This window comes from Antedon bifida, chromosome 7, assembly GCF_963402885.1.
Source record: "Antedon bifida chromosome 7, ecAntBifi1.1, whole genome shotgun sequence".
NCBI lineage: Eukaryota > Metazoa > Echinodermata > Crinoidea > Comatulida > Antedonidae > Antedon > Antedon bifida.
The window spans coordinates 5,882,579-5,888,910 of NC_136232.1; positions in this window are offsets into that span (position 1 = coordinate 5,882,579).

Here is a 6,332-nt window from a genome sequence, read left to right on the forward strand (position 1 = left end):
GTCTGTAGTACAAAACTAATATTCCTCATCTGATACAAAACTACTCTTTCTCATCCTGATGCCTAATGGTGTCTAGTACAAAACTACTCTTCCTCATCTGATGCCCAATGGCGTCTGTAGTACAAAACTGCTCTTCCTCATCTGATGCCCAATTGTGTCTGTAGCACAAAACTACTCTTCCTTATCTGATGCTTAATGGTGTCTATAGTACAAAACTATTTTTCCACCAGTCTCAACTGGTACTACATAAGTAGTAAATCAAATTTAACAAAATCAAAAAAAATAAATAATATAACCCTTATTCTTCTATTCCATAATTATTGCATTATTTTCTATTTTTTTATTTCCACCGGGTCAACTGGTACTACCTAAGTAGTAAATCAAATTTAACAAAATTTTAAAAAATATCACTCGCATAACATTTTATAACATATTCATTTTAGAACGTTCATAACATTCATTTCATAAAAAATTCATTTTATAACAATAACATATTCATTTTATAACATATTCATTTATAACATGGCACCCAATGGCGTCTGTAGTACAAAACTACTCTTCTTGTCCTGATGCCTAATGGCGTCTGTAGTACAAAACTACTCTCCTTGTCCTGATGCCGAATGGTGTCTGTAGTACAAAACTATTCTTTCTCATCTGATGCCCAATGGCATCTGTAGTACAAAACTACTCTCCTTCTTAGCATATTCATTTCATAACATATTATTGACTTCATAACATTTTATAACATAATCATTTTAGAACGTTCATAACATTCCTTTCATAAAAAATTCATTTCATAACATATTCATTTATAACATATGGCACCCAATGGCATCTGTAGTACAAAACTACTCTTCCTCTCCTGTTGCCGAATGGTGTTTGTAGTACAAAACTACTTTCCTTCTTAACATAGTCACTTAACATATTCATTTCATAACATATTCATTTCATAACATATTCATTTATAACATATGGCACCCAATGGCATCTGTAGTACAAAACTACTCTTCTTGTCCTGATGCCGAATGGTGTTTGTAGTACCAAACTACTCTCCTTCTTAACATAGTCACTTAACATATTCATAAAATATTATTGACTTCATAACATTTTATAACAACATATTCATTTTAGAGCGTTCATAACATTCATTTCATAACATATTCATTTATAACATGGCACCCAATGGCATCTGTAGTACAAAACTACTCTTCTTGTCCCGATGCCTAATGGTGTCTAGTACAAAACAGCTCCTCCTCACCTGATGCCCAATTGCATCTGTCCTGATGCCGAATGGCGTCTAGTACAAAACAGCTCTTCCTCATCTGATGCCCAATGGCGTCTGTAGTACAAAACTACTCCCCTTCTTAGCATATTCATTCATAACATATTATTGCCTTCATAACATTTTATAACATAATCATTTTAGAACGTTCATAACATTCCTTTCATAAAAAATTCATTTCATAACATATTCATTTATAACATATGGCACCCAATGGCATCTGTAGTACAAAACTACTCTTCCTCTTCTGTTGCCGAATGGTGTTTGTAGTACAAAACTACTTTCCTTCTTAACATAGTCACTTCTAAACATATTCATTTCATAACATATTCATTTCATAACATATTCATTTATAACATATGGCACCCAATGGCATCTGTAGTACAAAACTACTCTTCCTCTCCTGTTGCCGAATGGTGTTTGTAGTACAAAACTACTTTCCTTCTTAATATAGTCACTTCTTAACATATTCATTTCATAACATATTATTGACTTCATAACATTTTATAACATATTCATTTTAGAACGTTCATAACATTCATTTCATAACATATTCATTTATAACATGGCAGCTGTAGATCACAAACTACTCTTATTCCTTATCTGATGCCGAATGGCATCTGTAGTACAAAACTACTCTTATCATCCTGATGCCGAATGGCGTCTGAAGTACAAAACTACTCTTCTTGTCCTGATGCCTAATGGTGTCTGTAGTCCAAAACTACTCTCCTTCTTAACATATTCATTTCATAACATATTATTGACTTCATAACATTTTATAACATAATCATATTAGAACGTTCATAACATTCCTTTCATAAAAAATTCATTTCATAACATATTCATTTATAACATATGGCACCCAATGGCATCTGTAGTACAAATCTACTCTTCTTGTCCTAATGGTGTCTAGTACAAAACAGCTCCTTCTCACTTGATGCCCAATTGCATCTGTCCTGATGCCGAATGGCGTCTAGTACAAAACAGCTCTCCTTCTTAACATAGTCACTTCTTAACATATTCATTTCATAACATATTATTGACTTCATAACATTTTATAACATATTCATTTTAGAACGTTCATAACATTCCTTTCATAAAAAAATTCATTTCATAACATTCATTTCATAACATATTCATTTATAACATGGCATCCAATGGCATCTGTAGTACAAATCTACTCTTGTCCCGATGCCTAATGGTGTCTAGTACAAAACAGCTCCTCCTCACCTGATGCCCAATTGCATCTGTCCTGATGCCGAATGGCATCTAGTACAAAACAGCTCTTCCTCATCTGATGCCCAATGGCATCTGTAGTACAAAACTACTCTTCTTGTCCTGATGCCGAATGGCGTCTAGTACAAAACAGCTCTCCTTCTTAACATATTCACTTCTTAACATATTCATTTCATAACATATTATTGACTTCATAACATTTTATAACATTCATTTTAGAACGTTCATAACATTCCTTTCATAAAAAAATTCATTTCATAACATTTATTTCATAACATATTCATTTATAACATGGCACCCAATGGCATCTGTAGTACAAAACTACTCTTCTTGTCGTCCTGATGCCTAATGGTGTCTAGTACAAAACTACTCTTCCTCATCTGATGCTTAATGGTGTCTGTAGTACAAAACTACTCTTCCTCATCTGATTCCGAATGGCGTCTGTAGTACAGAACTACTCTTCCTCATCTGATGCCTAATGGTGTCTAGTACAAAACTACTCTTCCTCATCTGATGCCTAATGGTTTCTAGTGCAAAACAGCTCTTCCTCATCTGATGCCCAATTGCGTCTGTAGTACAAAACTACTTTTCCTCATCTGATGCTTAATGGTGTCTGTAGTACAAAACTATTTTTCCACCAGTCTCGACTGGTACTACATAAGTAGTAAATCAAATTTAACAAAATAAAAAAAAAATATCACTTATTCTTCTCTTCCTTAATTATTCCATTATTTTCTATTTCATTATTTTTTTATTAATTTTTTTTACCAGTCTCGACTGGTACTACATAAGTAGTAAATCAAATTTAACAAAATTAAAAAAAATATCACTTATTCTTCTCTTCCATAATTATTACATTATTTTCTATTTCATTATTTTTTTATTTATTTTTTTTACCAGTCTCGACTGGTACTACATAAGTAGTAAATCAAATTTAACAAAATAAAAAAAAATATCACTTATTCTTCTCTTCCATAATTATTACATTATTTTCTATTTCATTATTTTTGTATTTATTTTTTATTTCCACCAGTCTCAACTGGTACTACCTAAGTAGTAAATCAAATTTAACAAAATAAAAAAAAAAATCACCTACCCTTCTCTTCTATCTTTCTACTATTTTCTAACCTACTGATGATTGGTGTGGTGGGGCCCTTGTTTACCGGCTTATGACATAACATCTTACGCTCTGGCTCACGTTTAAAAAAAAGACGGGCTGCAATGGTTTCTCCATCTTAATCGAACACCTGAAGCCAAACATCTGCATAACAATATAAGGTAAGAAAAAAAGCCATTTTATTAATTCATCTTTGAACAGAATTGAAACATATACTGCGCATCAAATCAGGTCAGCTGTCCAACTAGCACCATCACTATCTTGTACACAAATCATGTATCCCCTATAAGAATAAAAATCAATGAAATAATAACAATAATATATTTTTTAATGTTTTTAGAGTAATCCCGATAGTAAACATCGAGGGAATCGAGAACCTACTTGCAGACCCAACCAGCCAGAGAAGTCCTACAACATCTGAATTGCTATTACACAAGACACGAAAAAAAAAGAAGTGACAAAACGCTATATTGTTACCTGTCTGAAGAGCAGTTCACACAAACACAGTGACATTTTACCGCTAAAGACACCAATATCGGTCAAAGATGCGGATACACGGATTTGACATTTACCAACGGATTTGACACTTACAAACAGATTTGACATACCCCCAAATATAACATCACTTTTAGTGGGGAAGAAAATGCTGATTAAAGCATTTTACACGGATATGACAATTACTGTATCGGAGAAGAAGAGAACATTGAAGAGTTTATGACTAGAATCAAGGATTTAAATTAAATTTATAATGCAATATAATGTGTATCGAAACTTATAGTGCAATCATGTTTAAATTAATATATATTTTTATTGATGTAATCTGGAAAGCTGATCAAATAGGATATTTTACTACAATATGACAATAAATAATGAATGAATGAAATAATATAAACTTTTGTAATAATATATTTTATTGGATTTGAGTAAAATGAACATTTCATCTTAAAATAAACTTTACAGGAATTTATTTTACAATTCAACAACTGACATAAACTATACATCTTAAACAAATATGTACAAATTATTAAATGAATATTCACAAAATTATAAATGAATAATTCACAACACTATGAATATTCACAAAACTATATTTAAAATGAATTTCATATGTCATTTAACAATTTGTTTTTACTAGTTAATAAGAATTACTAAATTGAAGTGAGATATTTTGTAATGATGGTGGGATTTAATATGGAGACGGTACAAAACTTAATTTAAAATTTAAAGTATAGAACATACCATTAAAATGTATTAGATTAGCAATAATTAACTAATGACAATTAATTAACGTCTTAATATTGATAGCAAAAAGTGATGAACCTTAGATACTGGGTTTATTGAAACAATGAAGGTAAGCAATTTGAATTAATAATCTGAGATACTGACCTAGAATATATGCGTATACAGTACCATTTCCAAGAAATACTAACGAGATAATTAACATTATCATGTTAAAATTAGATTGGAAGTACTTTTGTGAATTGTGGGCATGCCATCAATTAAGTACAAAATAAAGTCTTCAATTCTGAAATCAGACAAGGCAATACAATTTTATCCCTTAATAAGGTTTACTGTAGTTCTATGTATGTATGTACTACTAAAATTCATTTCTACTATTAAAAAAGGCACAAATACTTTAATATAACTTAATTTATAAAATAGATATACTTATCTTTAACAATAAACCATAACCAATCTGTTAAAATATATTAATTTGTTTAAAAATAATTAATCTGGTTTTAATACAATAACTGGCAACATTAAACACTTACAATTAAACAAGTACATCCCTGAAATAAGTATTTTAAAACGTTTGTTCAAGAGTACAGTAGAAACAAGGTTAAAGAATTAAATTTTAAGGCCAATATATCTCAATATATAAACTTTTTTACAAAGGTGTTTTTTGTTTTTAACATTTCATTCCCATGACTTTATTTTGGCAGTTGCCCAGCTTTGACAACTTTAACAAAATAGACAAACTGTAACCTGGATCAGCCAATTAAGATGGTGTGAAGTTTGAAAAATGACAATTCAGAGGTAGATATAGAACACAGACGTAACACTAGGGGGTATGTGGCCTGCTGTCCATAACCCATTTCACTGGCTAAGGGGCAGTCCAATGCAATTACCGAACGTTGGAGGGCCCTTAAGAGTACTAAACCCAGGGGCCCAGAGCTTATGGGCCCCTGAGCATGGGCAGTCCAATGCAACTACCCAGTGTTGGAGGGTGCGCCCCTTAGGAGATCTAAACCTTTGCCCACTGTGTTAAGCCACTAATCTTCCCACACAATTATCAATCCCAGGACAGGTTTATTCTTTTACCACAGGATCAAGTAGCCAATAATATCAAACCAGTACCAGTAAGCTAGACACTTAGTATTACTATGGGTGAGAGTTCCCACTTCTAACCAATTAGTGGAAAGCCATAATAATCCTTCAGTTTACATTAGAAGTCTAATAATGTTATAAACATGTGTCAAAAAATACCTTAATAGATAAAATGTTTTCAATTATTATATTTAAAATATCAATACTCATCCGCTAGGTCTCATCACAATTAGTTTTCAAAATTGAACTTCTTAATTTTAAATTGCAAAAGTATAAAAATTAGCATGTTTATTATATAATTTTAATTTTAAACCATATGGTTCTTTTCAGGAGCCCCTTTGAGAGGTGCTGGTAGACCTGACTGAGGCG